This window comes from Stegostoma tigrinum, unplaced genomic scaffold, assembly GCF_030684315.1.
Source record: "Stegostoma tigrinum isolate sSteTig4 unplaced genomic scaffold, sSteTig4.hap1 scaffold_86, whole genome shotgun sequence".
NCBI lineage: Eukaryota > Metazoa > Chordata > Chondrichthyes > Orectolobiformes > Stegostomatidae > Stegostoma > Stegostoma tigrinum.
The window spans coordinates 1,034,507-1,055,235 of NW_026728811.1; the positions used below are offsets into that span (position 1 = coordinate 1,034,507).

The 20,729-nt window shown below is 42.9% G+C and overlaps 1 long non-coding RNA gene across 3 annotated transcripts; it reads left to right on the forward strand.

The window, feature by feature from the left end:
* Positions 1-15,450: 15,450 nt before the first annotated feature.
* Positions 15,451-20,353, forward strand: LOC132209325 (uncharacterized). 3 transcript variants are annotated; one of them, XR_009445429.1, is made up of 3 exons: positions 15,451-15,522; positions 15,880-15,989; positions 18,998-20,353. It is a non-coding gene; the product is annotated as an uncharacterized LOC132209325 (long non-coding RNA). The 3 variants fall into 3 exon arrangements; XR_009445430.1 differs by having other exon boundaries at positions 15,456-15,526; XR_009445428.1 differs by lacking the exon at positions 15,451-15,522 and having other exon boundaries at positions 15,533-15,989.
* Positions 20,354-20,729: the final 376 nt, after the last annotated feature.

A 20,729-nucleotide genomic window follows, 5' to 3' on the forward strand; every position in this document is an offset into this window, starting at 1 on the left:
ATAAAGTCTCCGCAGTTGTTTCGGTTAAGATTGATCACGTGTCGCCGAACGCCCCCACCCCGCCGCTCCAGATCTGTCCTCCAGTCCCACCCCTTCCTTTCTATTGGCCGAGCCCGCTGCCAATCACACGTGCTCTGGGCTTGGGGAGGGGAGAAGAATGTTTCGAGTTTCCCGTTTTCCCTGCTGTAGCTCAGCTTCAGGAGTGAGGGTAACAAAGTGTGGAGCTGGATGAACGCAGCGGGCCAAACAGCATCTCAGGAGCACAAAAGCTGGTGTTTCGGGCCTAGACCCTTCATCAGAAAAGGGGGATGGGGAGAGGGTTCTGGAATAAATAGGGAGCGAGAGGGAGGCGGACTGAAGATGGAGAGAAAAGAAGATAGGTGGAGAGGAGAGTACAGGTGGGGAGGGGATAGGTCAGTCCAGGGAAGACGGACAGGTCAAGGAGGTGGGATGAGATTACTAGGTAGGAAATGGGGGTGTGGCTTGAGGTGGGAGCACGGGATGGGTGAGAGGAAGAACAGGTTCGGGAGGCAGAGACAGGCTGGGCTGGTTTTGGGGTTCAGTGTAGGGAGGGGACGAGCTGGGCTGCTTTTGGGATGCTTGGTATTCCGCTTGGGAACCCTGCATCCCAACAAGCTTCAAAATCTTCCCTTCCTCCACTGCATCCCAAAACCAGCCCAGCACGTCCTCTCCCCACACTGCATCCCAAAACCAGCCCAGCTCGTCCCCGCCTCCCTAACCTGTTCTTCCTCTCGTCTATCCCCTCCTCCCACGTCAAGCCGCACCTCCATTTCACATCTACTAACCTCATCCCGCCTCCTTGACCTGTTCTCCAGATCGACCTCTCCCCTCCCCACCTCCACTTTCCCCTCTCCACCTGTCTTCTCCTCTATCCATCTTCGGTCCGCCTTCCCCCTCTTTATTTATTTCAGAACCGTCTCCCCATCCCCCTCTGTGAGGGGTCTAGGCCCAAAACGTCAGCTTTTGTGCTCCTAAGATGCTGCTTGGCTGCTGTGTTCATCCAGCTTCACACTTTGTTATCTTGGATTCTCCAGCATCTGCAGTTCCCATTATCTCTGTTCAGGAGTGATGGTTCATTGTGAGTTAGGGAAGAAATGTGTCTCAGCTGCTCTCGTCCATGGTTCACAGCTCCTAGACTCGGAACACTGCAGTCAGTTAGAACAACGGGAATGCTGAAAACGGGCTGTCAAGATTAAGTTTCCAGTTTGAAAATGATTGTGGCCATGATGGTCCGAGAATGTAAAGCCTTTGAGTGATAATCCTGTTCCTCTCATTGTAAGCCAATAACAGCAACGATTTGCATTATTATGGAAAGTTTCAGATATTTATCAAACTAAAATGTTTCAAGCATTGAATAAAAAGGTTTATTTTACATTGTCTATCTTAAAGAAGTTTTAAGAGATTTAAGGAGGGAATTCCAGAGCTTGTAGTCTCCACAGCTGAAAATGGTGAATGTTGTGTTAGAATAGGGTTTCGGAAAATGTTTGTAGCAAGTGTGCCTGGAGGGGTGCCAGGAACTCATTGGGTCTTAAGGCCGGAGGAGTTTAGAGAAACTGCAACAGACGCCACAGCTGTACAGGAGGTGTCTGCTGCCTGAAACAATGTGATGGATACTGTTCGGAGGACAAGTCAGTCAAACCGAAACTTTAGGCATGATTTCTCTCTACAGATGTTGTCAGACCTGCTGAGGTTTTCCAGCAAATTCTATTTTTGTGTTAATAACAGGTACTGTATCATGCCCTTACAAATTGTCACTGATTTCTGGCAAAGAGGTCTTGGTCTGATTGGTACTTACTGGTGTTCCAGAAGAGGGTGTTGACCTCCACACAACGTTGTAGACTGGCACATTCAAAGTCTAGGACTTCATGATGAGGACTCAATAAAGCTTGGGGGGAACTGCTGCCAAGGTGCAGTGGGCAACAGCCACTGTACAGGGCTACCTGCTAAAGTTAAATGGGTGTCCATTCAGGTAGTGGACCCTCCTGGTGCCTGGAATGCATGTAAATACAGGTTGGGTGAAGTAAATAATGCCTTTGGTTTGTTTGGATGCAGACATAGAGTTGTGCTGCATGGACACACACCCTTCAATCAGCCCATCCATGCCAATCAGATATCCTAAATTAAACTACCCCCATTTGGCCCACAACAAAACCCTTACTCCTTATGTACCCATCCCGATGCCTTTGAATGTACTTGCCTCAGCTTCTACCATGTCCCATGCTATCTCATTTCATACGCTCAGACCTTCTGCATGAAAAATTGCCCCATATGTACCTTTTATTTCTTTCCCCATCACCTTTAGCGTATACACTCTTGTTTTGTACTCCCTCACCCCATGGAAAAGACCTTGTTTATTTACCGTATCCATACGCCTCATGATTTTATAGACCTCGATAAGGTCACCCCTCAGTCTTTGATGCCTCTCTGACAAACATACCCCACCAACCAGGCTATTCAGCCTCTCCCTATAGCTTAAACCTAGCCACTCTGGCAACATCATTGCAATTTTTTTTTCTCAACCCTTTCAATATCCTGCCTGTAGCAGGGAGAACAAAAGTGCACACTGTATTCCAAAAGTGGACTAACCAATGTGCTGTGAAGCAACAACATGACCTCCCAAGTCTTCTACTCAAGGCAATGACAAATAGAAGCAAGTGCAGCAAACACCTTCCTCACTATACTGCCCTTAGGTTCATCTGAAGCAATTATCTCAGGCAATTGGTCTTCAAAATTACGAACCTCATCTTTAATGTCCAGTATGGACCAGCCACTTGTTAGTTTAATCCTGTATTATCATTCATTTCAGTTTTACTAGTGTTCCCTGATGCCACACAAATTCAAGTGAGTCCCATTTTGTGATATCACACCACAGCCTCGTGCCAAACATCAACATGATTCAAAGTTTGAGTTTCTGGTTAATTTCAGTATGGCACCTTGGAATTCAAATGGCTTTTGTAAAGTTAGTTGTAATTCAGAATTCACAGAGAAAGTAAAAAGAATGTGAATAATATGATTGGTATCCAACAATCATAATTACTAAAAACTCACATTCCAATTTTTCACGCTATTTTATCAAATGTATTATCAGGTATGAAGATGCAACATGAATGTTGGAAATTTGTCAAATTCAGAGCCTGACTAAAGTCTGAGTCTTTATAAAAAGTGAATGCAGTCTGAAAATTAGATCAGTTTCTGGCTCAACCTTCACATAAATTGAAGTTGCATCATTTGAATGGGCTGTATATCCCACAGTCACTAGTTTAGTGAAAGTTTTAGTCTCCGTTTGTTGGGTAATGTATGTTTGGTTGATGTGCTGCTGTGTATATACATATGCACACACATACATACACACAAGACTTTTTTTTAAGAATAAAGTATATTTTTGGAAAAGGAAAAGGTCTGCAGCAGAGTGGGGACATTGAGGTAACTGCTTCCCAAGGGAGGAGTGATGGAGGACACAGGGAATTCGGTTCTCTCTACAACCAAACCAACTGAGTGCAGTTTGGTTTCGGGAAGTGGTGTTGAATGATCCTAGAGAAGTTACTTCAGTGCATATTGGTCTTGGTCAAAACTATTGCTACTTTCCACCAATGTTGAAGGGAGAGAATGTTGAAGGTTGTCATTGGAGTTTGATTCACATAATTGATGCAGCACACAAGGAAACCATTTGACCATACTATCTGCACTAGCCTTCAGAATGAGAATATCTCACCCAATACCATTCTCCTGCCTCTGCCTCTAAACCTGTACATTGTTCCTTTGCAGCTAATAGACTAATTCCCTTATTGAATAATTTGATTCATGGACAAAGATTATGGTCTGCTTTGTGCAGGATGAATTTGAGTTGCTTCGTATTTTTGAAGCTGCACTAATCCAGGCAAGTGGGGAGTATTCCATCACATTGCTGACACATGCCTTGTCGATGGTGGGCGGACTGTGAAGTCATTGTAAATTTCCTAGCCTTTGACCTATTGTAGTCACAAAGTTTATATGACTGGTTACGTTCAGTATGTGGCCAAAGAAAACTCCAAAATGTTGATCGTGCAGGACGCAATGATGAAAATTCCCTTGATTGTCATTGCAAGTTCCTTAGATTCATTCCTGTTGCAGATGACCGTTGCCTGGCAATTGCCTGTAATCATTCCAAGACTCGATCTTGTCAAAGTCTTGCTCGACATGGATATAGACAATTTCAGTGATTGAGGCAAACTGAATAGCCTGGAATATTGTACAATCATCAGGGAATATCTCCATTTCTGACCATCTGAAAAAGGCAAGCTCGTTGATAATGCAGCTGAAGGCGTGAGAGGGTGAAGACACCACCCTGAGGAATTCTTGCAGAGATGCCCTAGGGCTGAGATGATTGGACTCCAATAAGCACAATCATCCTCTTTTTTTGATCAGGAGTACTCCAACCAATGTAATATTTTCACACTCATTCAAATTTTGGTCCTGGATACGACACTCCATCCAATGCTTCCTTCATATCACAGGTTTCTCTGAGTCAACAGTACATTTATGTTCTGATCGGCTGAATCCTTGTCCAAACGTAGAACATGTGTATAGCTTCTCTCCAAAGTGAACAGTGATATTTCCTTTAATGTTCAAAATCCAGGAATATTCAGGTTTCTATGAATTGGTTGTCTGTCAGATTCTGATCTGCTGTTTGGGTTGAGTTTCCCAACTGCACATCCAATCATGTATTCCTTACAATGCAGAAAGAGGTCATTTGGCCAATCAAATTTGCACCAACCCGTCGAGAGTCATCCGACCCAGATCTACCTCCTATCCCATTCACATAGCCCTACATTTCCCATGGTTAAACCACCTAACCTGTACATTCCTGGGATTAATATTCAATTTAGCATGGTCAATCCACTGGCCTGCACATTTTTGATCTGTGGGAAGAACCCACGCAGACACGGGGTGAGTGTGACAACCCACACGGTCAGCCAAGTCAGGAATCGAAGCCGGGTCCCTGGCCGTCTGAGGTAGCAAGGCGAAACATTGAAACACCGTGCTGCCTTCCTCTAATATTGTCTGTAGCTTATTAATCTGAAATTTAATTAAAAAAACTAGAAAATAGAATGCAAGAGAGCACACAAAAGCAAAGGGCAGGTTGTGAAATGGAGCTGAATGAAACGATATTTGTGGGGCTGGTCGTCGTGAAATTTGTCGTGAAAGCTGTTGGATTGTCATTCAAAACACAGCTCGTTCACTCCCATTGGTTGAAGGACCAGCCGCTCCCGCGCGGCCATACAGTCCCGCCTCTCCTTCACTCCCATTGGTTGGACTAATTGATTGATAACCTTCTCTGCAGATCCAGCCGCACGATTTGGAATCGCTTTGAGCATGTGCTGCCCACACAGGAAGCCGACTATTGTACTGAGAGCGGTTTCTGTGCCTTTTGGAATTGTGGGTTTTTCTGCTTCCATCAGCCAGTAGGAATTGGTATTTGCATCTTAAGCTAGAAAATGGATCGATAGCGTTACAGCATTATTCAGGTGAAGGTGTCTCGCCAACCAAAGGCATTTATGAAGGTGTTGGCCAATTATCAATAACAGAGCAAGCGTTTTGCTGGAACAGAAAAGGAAATTGCCAGGGAATTGCTGGAGGTGTGGCAGCATCAGAACAGAGAAAGAAGTTACAATTTCAAATTCAGTGGCTCTTTGTCAGAAATGAAATTGTTTCAGTTTATTACAGTACCTGTTCTGCTCCAGCTCGTATTTTAGTCAGAGCTTGATTTTGACCCAGAATTCCACACGAGTCAGGATGCTGTTGATCTTCATTAGCACGATACCAAGCCACTTAGATATTTCACATTTTGAAAAGCATTGTCCATCCATACTCACCCTTTCTCTGGTCAACAGACTCAGAACGTTTACTCTGACTCTTCTTCACAGAGACTGCCAAACCTGGTCAGCTTTTCCAGCAACTTGTTTTTGTTCCTGATTTATGGCATCTGCAGTTCTTTAGATTTTTGCGAAGGGTCACTGGACCTAAAATGTTGGCTCTGATTTGTTTTTCTTCTTCACAGATGCTGCCAGGCTTGCTGAACTATTCCAGCAACTTTTTCTTTTTGTTCCTGATTTACAGCATCCACAGTTCCTCCAGTTTTTTAAAAAATTATTTTGCATTATATCTGTTCTCTATCTATCATCTACCCTCCACACAGTTTCCATTTATGTTTACTGAGGATTTCCTATTACTACCAAGGACTGTGATCGAATCGGGGAGGTGGTTACATTCCAACGACATCGCAATCATCTCCCAACTGAGAAAGAGCTCGAAAATTAATCACAGTTTCTGAGGAGGCTAACAATTACAGACAAATTAAATGATTTAGGCCATTTTTAGGATGAGAGAACTGGAAAACACTGCCGATGGTTTAAATCTGAAAGACTAATCGTGAATTTGAGTGACAATCAGCAAATCAGGACACAGTCTGATGCAGCTCTCCCCCCACTCCAACAAGATCACCAGAGGAATGGGGAGGATTTTCTTTCATTAAACTGCGAGACAGGGACCACTGCAGAAGGTTGGAATCACTAGGAAGGGAGCAACGGGAAAAAAAGTAGATGATTGGGTCAGTGAAAGAAGATCTCAGTGAGGTATTGAGGTACTAAATTTGAACTATCCCACTCCTCGGCATGGCTGCATTAAGGATCTGGAAGCTGTGAGATGGAGGTTTGCTCTGAACTGGGTGGGAATTCGGGTGTGAGTGACAGGCCTGTGGGGATATTGAGCCTGGGATTTCGAATTGGTGAGCGTTTCTGAACTGTCTGGCCCTGTATTGGTCGGGTTGATGGATTTCAGTTCTCTGCAAGTGTTAGATTTATTTCGTTCCCCATTTTTCTTGCCGTTTCTCCCATTCCCACTTACAGGATGCAGACTTGGGGTCTCTAGCGAATGAGGGACTATGGCCTACCTCAGCGTTGATTTGGGTGTGCAGGAAGTATTTGTTGGCAATGGCAGATCCTCCTCCCCAGAATGTCTGGCAGGGTAGAATCGAATCACTCTCCATCAGCAGGGAACCACACAGCCCGCAAAGTTTGGGGTTAGTTTCTTTGGAGCAGAGAGAAGTGAGAGGGGACATAATTGAGATGTGTAAAAGTGATGAGGGACATAGACAGAAGAGGCAGCACGAATAGCTCCCCTTGTTGGAGGCATCAATGACTGGGGGCATGAACTGAAGTAAAGGACTGAAAGTTTAGCAAAAATGGGAGACTTTTTTTCACCGAAGTGCAATGAGAATCTGGAACTCATTGCCTGCAAGTGTGGTAGGTGCAGAAATCCTCAGTACACTTAAGAAGTATTCAGGTATATACCTGAAATGCCAAAGAATTGGAAGCGGGTCAGGTGCTGGAAAAGGGATTACAGCAGTTAGTCTGTTGGTGTTTTGATTGGGACAGACTCAGTGGGTCGAAGGGTCCCTTTTGTGGCTCTGGATATGTGGACCATGAATCCAGCCACGTCTGTGGGAACAGAAACTGAGTGAATGTTCAGGCCAGTGAGCAAGGAGTGGAGGGTGACAGTGAACAAAAGGAATGAGTGGGTGAAGAGCAGGAATTATTGACTGACAAAAGGGTTCACGTTGCAAAATCAGAGGGGATGATGGTGCAGAAGTAAAGAGATAAAAGAAGTGTCCAGATGAAGGCCGTGACTAGGCCGTTAGCAACCCCTAATGCAAAGTAAAGACAATCAGTGAAAAAAACAGAAAGAAAAGGACCAGATGAAAACCATTTGGACTGAGGTGAGAAGATTTTCTTTTAACTCAGAAAATGCCGAGTGCGTGAAATTGTTTGCAACAGGACATGGCTGAGTCGAATACGCTCACTGTTTTCCAGGAGGAGTTAGGTATAGTTCTGAAGGCCAAAGGAATCGAAGGATATGGGGTTCCTGACCTGGACAATCAGCCGTAATCATACTGGTGAGCAGAACAGGCATGAAGGGACGAGTGGTCTGTACTTGCTGCTAGTTTTGAAGTTTCTATGACTACCACAGAAATGGAGAAGAGCGGCCAGAATAAGTAGCGGGGGCGGGAGCAACAGCATAATGTATAACTCACTGGGAATGGAGAAATGGGAACAATCCAGAGAATGAGTACAGAACAGTTGTTGTTGTTCTGTACCAGAAATGCCCAGACTGAGTCTGCACACCAAGGCCCATCAGGTATCTACAGTCTGTGTTTACAGGGCCATCGGGATGGTGAGGGAGGGTCAATTTGGGATAAGAAACAGGGCAGGAGATTATCCAACACCGATTCCCCCCCACTCCTCCGTCCCACCTAACTGGTTACAGAGGCTCATCTTGATCTGACCCACTCCTGAACAGGACTGGGTCAAGCTTCAGGAAGTTGCCAGCTGATAAATGGCTCTGTCAGCTGTGCGGGGTTGAAGTGGGTCCAGGAACAGGTTTTGAGTGATATAAGTGTAGGCATCTTCCCTGCTCCTCTTCCTCCTCCTCTCATGGCTCTTTTACTGGACCTGTGTTGGTAAGCGTTTCTAAACTCTTTTCTCCCTGCATCCTTCTAATGTACCTGTAGGTGGTCACTGTGAGTAATAGAATTTTAAACGGGTGATGTTTTATCAATGTTTCTTCTGCAGTTATTGTAACAAATCTTTAAAAATAAAAGAACTGCTAACTCCATTTTGCTCCACCAGTTCATTTTTTTTAATAAAATTCCATTCTTGAATGTGGACAAGTTTAAGGAGCAAGAGACCAGGGAATATGGTCAATCACCAGGAGTCTGTTGAGCAGGTAAGAGCGGGCCACGTGAACCATGAGCATCCATATACATTCTTTTGAGAATTCTCACACCATAATGATGAATGAACACTGATAGGTGTATAAGTTACCCAACAAAATTGACATTTATGTAGCAATCTCAGTACAACGAAATGCTGTCTGGAATTTCACAGACATATGATATCGCAGGATTTGCCACCAAGAGACATAAAGCTGATGATCAAGAACTTTGTTACATGTATCAGCTTTTGAAGGGCAATTTTGAAAAGGAGGGAGAGTTGGAGATGTTTAAGGAGGCAACTACAGAACTTGAGACTGAAGCTCAAGGTTATTAATCGATGGAAAAGGACAATTTCAGATGCTGCCAGAACTACTGAGTATTTACAGCATTTTGTTTCTCCATTTGTTCTTAGTTCTGAGGAGTAAAGGGATCAAATTTCTGGGGAGAAAACTCGTTGACTTCCGAATCTCCCACCTCTGTAGTTTTCTGTAAATACTGACTGATTTTTATGGTACTCATACAGTTTAAATTTTAATTTTTTCCCCAAGTCTTGGTTTCACAAATGGCCAGATTAATTTCTCTCAATTTCGCAACCCGTGTGTGTTCTTCTGTTTTCTCCTGTCTTTTTCTTTTCTGTTTGAAAGTTTGGTTTGCAATTTAAGATGCAGATGAAACCATATCCAGATCTGACAGTCTCTGTCTTTATCATAACCAAATTGTTAAAAGATTTTGAACACTGAAGGAAGAAACACCATTCATACTGGGGAGAAGCACACGCTTTCTCTCTGTGTGGAAGAGTCTGTGAAGATTCATCTAAAATGTCAAAACACCAATGCAGCCACAGTGGAGAGAGTGTGGAATTTTTTTTTCCACTCATCACAGCTGAAAGCTCACCAACTCAAATCGTGAATTTGAAGGCAGGAATCTTGAATTTGTTGTAAAATAATGGATGGGTCACGTGTGCATGGCCTCATTAAGAGGTAAAGTGCTTTTCTTAGCTTAGGGATATATACAGAGAGAGAAAAAAATGTGTCTGCATGTAGCTGATGATGCACAGCCAGTTCTAAAACGGACACGTGTATCAATTAACTGTGTGATAGGAAACCTTAGGCTTGTTTTGATGTTTTGGCAACGAGCTGGAATCAGCCAATTAATTCAAACCAATGGGGAGTGCTGTCCATTTTATCCTTTGCATTACTGCTTCTGCAATCAGTCCTGATTGTTTTTTTTTGCATATGTTGTCATTGACGGTGAAGTGTGTTGTGAGGCACAGATCTAGTAGTTTCATGTTGGTTTCTTTATTGAGGTTGTTGGTCTCCTGGGTTGCCTGCCTACTTTATCATCTTCTCTCCTGCTGTCCTTAATGATATTGAGGAATTCCTGGGATGAGTGAATGAGTGGGTAGCATTGCCCAGAAAGTATTTCAATTTGTTGTAGTTCATTGGCAAGTCTATATGTTGGTGTGCCTGTTAGTGGGACAATGGGTCTGAGAGGGACCCCTGGTTTGTGTACCTTGGGGTGTCCATAGAATCGGGATGTATTGGATCCCTCTGGCTTCATTTTTTTTTGGTAGTATGCCTTGTTGATGTCTCCAAAGTTGTGTAATTCGTTCAGAGTAATTGTAATCCAGTTCCTGAACGGTGATGCAATTGTATTACTGTTTAAAGTGGACATGCACATATTATTGATGAAAGATACTAACTCATGCATGATAGAATCTACGTGTAGATAATTGAGAAACAAGGAAGTAAGAGTGTTATATGGAGAACCAAACTGTAGTGATGTTGAGATGGCTTTAAGCAGGACATCAGAGATGTATGTGGTAAAACAATATCTATCGTTGTGAGAGATGTTACTCTTCATACAGATATGGTGAATAAAAATAGCCACAATACCATGGACGGGCAATTAGTATAGTGTGTACAGGATGGTTTTCTTGATGAATAGTTTGTGGAACCAACGAGTGAAAAGAGCATTTAGATTGGGGTATTTAAGCAATGAGAAATGAATAATCGACAATGTCATCGTGAAAGACCATTTGGGGATGAATGACCATAAAATAACAGAATTCTTCATGAGGTTGGGTATAATGGATTGAGAAATGTTTCTCACACGATAGTGTTACAACAATGGCAAACATTCACAGAGCGAATCAGTGAACGACAAAAAAATGTCATTCCTGTATGCTGCAAGAGGTCAAAGAAAAAGAACAGCCAAACCATGGCGTAAGTGGCAAGTTAAAGTCAATGTTAGATGCAAAAAAAAAAGCATTCAGATTGGCAAGTAAAAAAATAGATCTCAGAATTGGGAACGGGCTAGAAGTCAGCAAAGGAAGACCAAGAGATTAAATAAAAAGGGGAAGTTGAGTATGAGAGTAAACTTGCAGGCATGTAACAACTGACTGGAAACATTCTGTGTGTATATAAAGGGGAAAGGATTGGTTGTAACTAATATAGGTCTATTCCAGTCAGAAACGGGGGAATTTATAATGGCACAAGAAATGATTTTAGACAAATTGATGGGATCAAAAGCTCATACATTCCCAGTTGACTTAAAGAAGGGGTCTTCAAAATAATGGATGCATTGCTGGCTCTCTTCCACAATTTCTTTGACACTTTGACAGTCCCTCCAGACTACAGGGTAGTTACTGTAATCATAAGATTTAAAAGGGAAGAGAAAAACCCTTTAATTATGGACCAGTGAGTTTGAGATCAATCTTATGGAAGATGCACAATTCCATTGCCAAGAATTTTGGAACACAGTACGCAGAATACAATAACAGAAGCAAACAGTCTCCATAGATTTGCAAAAGCGAAATCATTCTTGACAAATCTGATGACTGCCTTTCAGGATGTCACAAGTGGAGTTGATCATGGTGACCCAGTAGATGTGTTTCTTAGGTTTTATGAAGACCTTTGAAGAAGCGATTAGAGATTAATGTGTACGGTTGAAATGCAGGGGATTGGGGTGAGTGTCATGAGTTGGTTATGAAACTGGTCAGCACGTAGTCAACGTGGATTCAAAGTAAATGTGTTTTTTGCCCAATGGCAGACAGTAACTAGTGGGGTATAACAGGGGTCTGTTCTTGAACCCCAGCTGTTCACAATGTCAGACAGTAACTAGTGGGGTATAACAGGGGTCTGTTCTTGAACCCCAGCTGTTCACAATGTCAGACAGTAACTAGTGGGGTATAACAGGGATCTGTTCTTGAACCCCAGCTGTTCACAATGTCAGACAGTAACTAGTGGGGTATAACAGGGATCTGTTCTTGAACCCCAGCTGTTCACAATGTCAGACAGTAACTAGTGGGGTATAACAGGGGTCTGTTCTTGAACCCCAGCTGTTCACAATGTCAGACAGTAACTAGTGGGGTATAACAGGGGTCTGTTCTTGAACCCCAGCTGTTCACAATGTCAGACAGTAACTAGTGGGGTATAACAGGGGTCTGTTCTTGAACCCCAGCTGTTCACAATGTCAGACAGTAACTAGTGGGGTATAACAGGGGTCTGTTCTTGAACCCCAGCTGTTCACAATGTCAGACAGTAACTAGTGGGGTATAACAGGGGTCTGTTCTTGAACCCCAGCTGTTCACAATGTCAGACAGTAACTAGTGGGGTATAACAGGGGTCTGTTCTTGAACCTCAGCTGTTCACAATGTATGTTGCTGATTTAGATGAGGAAACTAAATATAATTTTTCAAACTTTTTAGATGGCACAAAGCTGGGTGCATGCATGTTGCAGTGTGATTTGGAGAAGCTTTGTAAGTGAAAATTAATATTGGTTACGTTATATTTGGATAAATGTAAGCTTATCCATTTTGTAGCAATAAAAAACACAAGGCAGATTATCGTTTGAATGGCACATGGGAGTGTCAATGAGACCAGAGGATCCTTGTGCACCAGTTGCTGACAGTAAGTGCACAAGTGCAGCAGGCAGTAAGGAAACAAATTATCTGTTGGCCTTCACAGAGTGAGGATCCAAATAAAGGAACAAGAATGCTTTGCTGCAGTTACACAGGGCCTAAGTAAGTCCACACCTGTTATATTGTGTACAGTTTTGGCATGCCTATCTGAAAAAAAGTGTTCTTCCTTTCGACGGCGTTCAGCACGTGTTTACCAACTTGACTCCTGGGATGGTAGGAATAACGTATGAAGAGAGATTGAGTCGGTTAAAATTGTATTCACCGGAGTATAGAAGAATGAGGGGATCACATTGAAATCTCCAAATTCCAAACAGTACTGGACAAGTTAGATACAGGAAGGATGTTCCAATGGTGGGGAATTACAGAACAAGGGGCCACAGTTTAAGGATATGGGGTAAATATTTTAGGACTGAGATGAGGAGAAACACCATCACCTGGAGAATGCCTGGAAGTGCATTCCTTTTTTCTCTCCCTTTCAAAATAAATTGATCTCCATCTCTTGTTTTCACGGTCTCTTCCTGATACCACACTGGCTTAACAGGGACACATTTAGGAAAAGCATCCCAAGCAGATAACAGACGTCTCATTTCATTCAGTCAAATGTCTCAGCTTTTACTTAAATTTTGATCTTTTGAGCTTACACCCGAATGTCTGTGAATAGCATCAATATGACTATACATGTACATGTCAGCACTAGGAGCAGATATGTGCCATTTAGCCACTCTCGCCTGCTTGGTCATTAAATAAAATCATGTCTGAACTGAGTGTAGCTTCAACTCCACAAGCTATTTATCATAATAACGTTTTGACTCTCTTGTTGACCATCAATATATTTAGCATTAAGATAAAAAAACTACCTCCTCCATCTTAGATAGCAGCCCACCATTTTTTTTTTGTTCATTTGATTGTGGGATGTGAATGTTGGTAGCTAGCCAGCATTTATTGCCCATCCCTTATTGTCCTTGAGGGAGTGGTGGTGAGATGGCTTCTTGAACTGCAGCGGTCTTAGTTTTATAATTCGCCCCACTATGTTGTTTGGGAGGGAATTCCAGAATTTTGACACAGCAACTGTGAAAGAATTGCGATACATTTCCAAGTCAGGATACTGAGCGATCAGCAGGGGGAATGGTGGTCATTGGTTTTCCTGTGTATCAGGTGACCCAAAACCCATTGGTGGAACTGAAGGTTGGTGGTGGAGGGAGTGGATGTTTATGGATGTAGTGCCAGTGATGTGGTTTGCATTGTCCTGGATGGTCTCAAGCTTCTTCAGTCTTAATGGAGTTGCACCCATCCAGTGGGAAGTTATTCCATTTCACTTTTATGGAAGATGGACAGGCTTTGGGAAGTCAGCAGGTGAGTTACTGACGGCAGTATTTCATCGGTTTTGACCTACACTTGTATTCACTGTGTATCTGTGGTAAGTCTAGTTGAGTTTCTGGTAAATGGAATCCACCTGCATGTTAACAGTGGGGCATTTAGTGACGGTAATGCCATTGAATGTCAACGAATTGTGATTATATTTTGTCTTATTTGAGAATGTCATTGCTTGCCATTTATATGGAGCAAATGATACCTGTCACTTGTTAGCCCAAGCCACGATAGTGTCCAGTTCTTTGGACTTGTACTCCTTTACTGTGTCTCCAAAATCTTCTCTCTCCACAAGGCAAGCAGCATTTCTGGACGCTCTTTCTCTTTGCAGAGAAAAGAAAAGTAACATCTTAAAACAAAGGATAGAAGTGCTGACTTGATTTGTTCTTGGAGCTGTCATCTAACTCCTGTGCTGAGCCTGACAGACAGACTAAACACGGAAGATGTTTCCACTAATGTGTGGACACAGAAAAAACAGATACGAGTCACAAATGAATTGATTGTGCAATTCAGAAATCAGTTCTTTGACTGAGTATAAAACAAGAAGATATTGGAAATATTCAGTCTCGATGATAAGTCTCTGGCTTGAGAAGAAGAGTTAATTTTCCCTTTCTGTGGACTGATGCAGAGAAGTCATGTAATATAAAGTGCATTTCTCTCTCAACTGTTGCTGAATATTTCGAGTTGATTGAGTCTGCTTTTGTTTATTCAAAGAGTGCTGAGGCAATGAAACTCATGACAGGAAGTGATTGACATCTCAGTCTCTTCTGAAGCTCGTGTGTAACATGTCACGCTTGCCTGAACATCTTAAACTACTGACATATCAGCACAGTCACCGCACAGGAAGACTCTTCACACTTCAGTGTGAGAACGGATTTATTTAGTTTTCCTACCTGACATCGTTCAGCTTTGAAATTTGAAATGATTTTATCACCAATAATTGCATTCTACTTGCGGCGAAATTCAAATATTCTACACAGGAAAGGTGTATATTTTGTTCACTTTATCCGTTGAGTGTGTGTTCATATCTCTTTGTTCTGTTGTTTATTAGAACCAGGACAGACAGGGACCATGCACTTGTATCAATGGATTCCTGCATCTTTCGTCCTGGCATATTCCTTCATATCTTCGTTGTATCAATATTGCTGCTCAATGGCAGCGTGTTTTTCCCAGCATTCTGGGCGGGAATGCATTTGCCCAGGTAACAAAGTGTGAAGCTGGATGAACACAGCAGGCCAAGAAGCATCTGAGGAGCACAAGAGCTGATGTTTCAGACCCACACGAGTTATCTCAGGTTCGCCAGCATCTGCAGTCCCCATTATCTCTGAATGTATACGCCCACTTGTGCGCGCGCAATCTGACGCGTTTCAAACATGCGCAGTACCGGAGGCAAAGGAGAGCCAGAGGAAACGGATGAGGAGTAGGCGCGATGAGGATTTGAAAGGTGAAAATTAGAAATCGAGTGAGTATTCCACGAAGTGGGCGGAGAGGCTTTTTAAAATCTGACAGTAGCCACCGTCACTGAATTGAAAAATACCGATCCCGGTTTTGTCACGAATAGACTGGAATTGCTGAATTCCTTTGTTAGCCGAGGCAGGGCTGGGCGCCGCGAATGTTTTCTGAGCCGTGTGAGCCCGCCATCTTTATCCGGGGCCAACTGGAACCGGAGAGTGCGCATGTCCTTTACTTGTTGGGAACGGGGCGAGGGGAAGGCGAGCAGGATTTACGAACAGCAACTTCAAACCAAGAGAAATGCTTTTCTTTTTCTGTTCTGAATCTCTGTCCTGGATTGATCGTGATGGATTTTACACTCTTACAGATCAATGTCAGCAGAGGAATTTGGCAGACTTGAACCTCAGAAAGAGTGAAAGAGTAACTCGATTGATGAGGATCTGAATGTTATCAGCATCTGAATGTGGTAACGTTCAGGTATGTATGTATGTATGTGTGTGTGTGCCTGTGGGAAAAGATTTGAGATATCAGAAAATGAGATACACTATCTGTGGTTAGATTACAGTTGATTAGCTGTTTTTAGTTCTCGGACTTGCTGTCAGGAACAGTCGAACAACTATGGAGTGGATGTAGCACAGATTCACCTGATTGATAACTGAATCTGTAGGTTTAGAATACAAGAAGGCCCATATTAAAAAAAATCAAAAAGTGCAAACCATTTAGCCCATGCCAAATGTCTGGAGCAATCCAGTCAGTCCGATTCCCTTGTTTTATCCCTGCACCTTTGCATTTTTCTCTCAAATGCTGATTCAGTATTTTTTTGAAATCAATTAACATCAAATTTGCTTTGACGAATTAATCTATTTATTACTTTCAAATATCTGTGCATGTGAATCCCTCAGAATCTGCACACTCTTTAGTGTTGTGTTATTGCCTCTACCTATCCCTTCTGCTAAAACACATCACTTCATTCTGAGAGAGGTATCCCTGGAAATTGATTAATAAGAAATATTTTTGATCAAAGTCTTGGGAATATGATTAGTGACTGTTAGCGGAGTTACAGAGAAACTATTTCCACTGAGTGGGGAATTGACGACGAGCAGTAACAGTCTGAACATGACATCAGTACCAGCATATTTCCAGGTCAAGTTTTCCAGATCCTTATAACTGTTTGATGGTTCAGGGACTGCAGAATTCCACATTCAATCTGGAAGATTGGAAAGTGCCAAATTGAAAGAAAGCTGCTGTGCGTTCAAGTCGTGCGAGCTTCATTAGAATGGCGCAGTAGTCTATCAGGGCAAACTGGTACAAAGGATGATGTCACATGAGCTGGAGAGATAGCTACATCGAAGACAGGGTGTAGCAGTGGAAAGATACTTTTCAGAATGGAGGGTTTTGATTAGTGGTGTTCCACAGGAATCAGTGCTGGGACCTCTGCTGTTTCTGGTCTATATAAATAACTTGGAAGAACACGTGGCTGGTCTAATCAATAAGTTTGCGGACAATACAAAGGTTGGTAGAGTTGCAGATAGTGAGAAGGATTGTCAGATGATACAGCAGAGTATAGATAAATTGGAGTTATGGGCAGAAAGATGACATGTAGTTTAATCTGGACAGATGTGAGGGGATGTAATTTGGAAAGTCAGGTACAGGTTTAAATTATAGAGTAAATGGCAGAACTCTTAGGAACATTGATATGCAGAAGGATCTGGGTGTGCAGGTCCACAGGCTACTGAAAGTGATGGTGCAGGTAGATAATTTAGTATAAAAGGCCTTTGGGATGACTGCCTTCAATGGAAGGTGCAATGGCGATATGGACAGGCAAGTTATGCTGCTGCTTTGTAGAACTCTAGTTAGGCCACACTTAGAATATTGCATTCAGTTCTGGACACCACATGTGGATGTGGATGCTTTGGAGAGGGTATAGAATAGGTTTCCCAGGATGTTGCATGGTTATGGGGGAGTTTAGCATTGAAGAAAGGTTGGAAAGACTTGGTTTGTTTACACTGGGACGCAGCAGGTTGAGAGGGTGGCCTGAGAGAAGTTTATAAGATCGTGAATGGCATGGATAGAGCGGAATGTATGAGACTTTTTCCCCCCAGGGCAGAGGGATAAATTACTAGAGGACACAAGTTCAAGCTGCAGGGGGAATGTGTGAAAGAGATAAGCAAGGCAAGCTTTTCACACAAAGGTTGCTGAGTTCCTGAAATGTGTTGCCACAGGAGGCAATGGAAGCGGACGCAGCAGCAGCAGTCAAGAAGCACCTGGCTGAATACATGAACAGGAAGGGAAGAGAGGAATGTGGATCCTGTGAATCAAGGCATTTTTAGCATGGAGGGTTAGAATGTGCAGGCATAGGCTTGGAGTGCTGAAGGGCTGGTTCCTGTGCTATGTTGTTCTTTGTTCTTAACAGAGGATTTTGTCTGGGTTGGGAAGCTAAAATGAAAGTCATGGCGCAGCTTGCAAACGGAATGGATTTTTTTTCTGCAGAATAATAACCCAATCTGTATTTTCTAATCACTATGTGGTACAGTCCCCGTCATAAGCAGTGAGGACAGTAATTAAAATGTGTAAGGTACAAATGATTCATCATTTATTTTCTTCTTGCAAAAACTTGAAAATAGCCTGAAGAAAGATGTTATTTGCAGAGTAGGTTATATGATACAGAAAATCATTGGCAAAGTATTACATTCTAACTGAACTAGAGGCTAAAATAAACTCTGACTGTCAGAATCCCTATTTTTTCAGCAGGTTTAATTTTTAATAAAATGCATTCTGACACATTGAGCAAGTAAATAATCTTTTCCAGTCTGAATCTGCTGCTAAGAGTCCTGGAAGTGATGGTTTTCCCATGCACCACCTGATCTTGTGTTTCTGTCTGGTGAGTTTGGGAGGTTGTTAGAATTACTGGCAGATGAATTATATTACCTACAGTGTGGAAACAGGTCCTTCGGTCCAACAAGTCCACACCGCCCCTTGAAGCATCCCACCCAGACCCAGACCCATCGCCCAATAACCCACACCCCCCTGAACACTATGGGCAGTTTAGCATGGCCAATCCACCGAGCCTGCACATCTTTGGACTGTGGGAGGAAACCCACACAGACAGAGGGAGAATGTGCAAACTCCACAGACAGTCGCCCAAGGCTGGAATCGAACCCAGGTCCCTGGTGCTGTGAGGCTGCAGTGCTAACGACCGATCCACCGTGCTGCCCATATGAAGCCCATCTCCATTAATGCTCTCCGTATTTCTCAGTTTTGCCACAAAGAACACCTTTATGCAGCCCCAGATTTGGCAGCCAGTTCCTTTCACTGACGCTTAATGCTGAACCAGTCCTATTGTTGTAACAACCCAAGAGCTTTCATGGTCGCATTGTCCACTGTCTATCGCACAAATGATCAGATGTATTCAGTCCAGTTTTAAAGTTCTGCCTTTTTCTCTCTGGGCCACATTTCGTTCTTACTGTCTGTCATTCATTTTACAGGAAGTTGGAGCATTTGCAGTCAGTGAACTCAAATCTCGCTGCAGATTCTAACGAAATGTTGAATTCATCATGTCTTGAATATCATCAGGCTTTGATCATGGAAGCCAAAACCAGTGTTCGCACTGAGAAACCATGGAAATGTGAGGACTGTGAGAAGGAATTCAAATATCCATCTTCCCTGGAAAGTCATCAGTGTGGTCACACTGGAGAGAGACCGTTCACCAGCCCTGACTGTGGAAAGGGATTCATTTGATCATCCAGTCTGCTGACACACCAGCAAGTTCATATAAGAGAGAGGCAGTTCATCTCCTCTGAGTGTGCGAAAGGATTCACTCACTCATCCCATCTGCTGACTCACCGGCACGTTCACACTGGGGAGAGACCTTTAAAATATCCACACTCTAGGAATTGCGAGAAAAGTTCGAGAGAACTAATATCTCACATTAGTGAGAAACCATTCAGGTGCTCTCACTGTGCGACTCGGTTCAAGCGATCATCTAAACTCCCAATACACCAGCACATTCACACTGGGGAGAGACCGTTCATCTATTCCATATGTAGGAAGTGTTTCATTCACTCATCTGACCTGGTGAAACACCAGAAAGTTCATTCTAATGAGAGACCTTTTTCAATGTTCAGACTGCAGGAAATGCTGTAAATGTTCTGGAGAACTGATGTCCCATCAACATGTTCACACTGTTGAGAGCCCAATAAGATACTCTCATGATGGGACTGGGTACAGATGAATATGTAACCTCGCTGGACACCAATGCATCCACACAGGGGAGATACCATTCACTTGCTTCATGTGCAGGAAGAGATTCGTCAGATCATTGTACCTGCTGAAACACGAGCAAGTTCATTCTGACCAGAGAATGTGGGAAATGGTATAAAGATTCTGAACAATTAGCCTCCATGAACTTGCTCACATTATTGAAATAACTTTGAATGTTCAGATTGCAGAAAATGCTTTAAAAGTCCTCAACAATTGATGATCCATCAATGTGTTGACACAGGTGAGAGACCGTTCCAGTGCTTTCACTTTCAAACTGGGTTCAGGTGATCATTTCACCTCATTGTATGCCAGTGATGTTCAGACTGGAGGGAGGTCGTTCGCCTGCATTGAATGTGGGAAGGGATTCACTCAAACACCCGACAACCCCCCCGCCCCCCCTAAAAAACATGAGTGAATTCACAAATAACCACAGTGGTTGCATTTTGCTATTAATTATGTTCGGTAATGAACACATTTCATTGTTGTCTGTTTCTACTGATGTTAAATTGACTTTCCTGAAAATATGGGTTTTTATTTTCTGAGTAAAAGGCAAATAAATTAGCTTTGTATTTAACACAAAACTTACACTTTGTTTTCAAATGTCCCAAGCACAAGTTAGTTTCTTTTGGCCTTCTTAACGAGAGGATTCAGATACAGGAGCAGGAACGTCCTTCTGTGATTCCACAGGTCTCAGTGAGCCCATAGCTGGATTCTTGTGTGCAATTTTGGTCTCATTATTCTTGTGGAAGAATGCTTTGGCTGTGAAGGGAGTACAATGAAGGTTGACCAGAATGATTCCTGGGATGACAGGACTGACATGTGAAGAAAGACTGGATCAGTTAGGACTATATTCACTCGAGTTCAGAAGAGTGGTCTTTCATAGAAACAAAAGAATTCTGACAGGGCTACACAGGATAAACCGAGGAAGGCTGTTCTCAATAAACAGGGTGTCCAGAA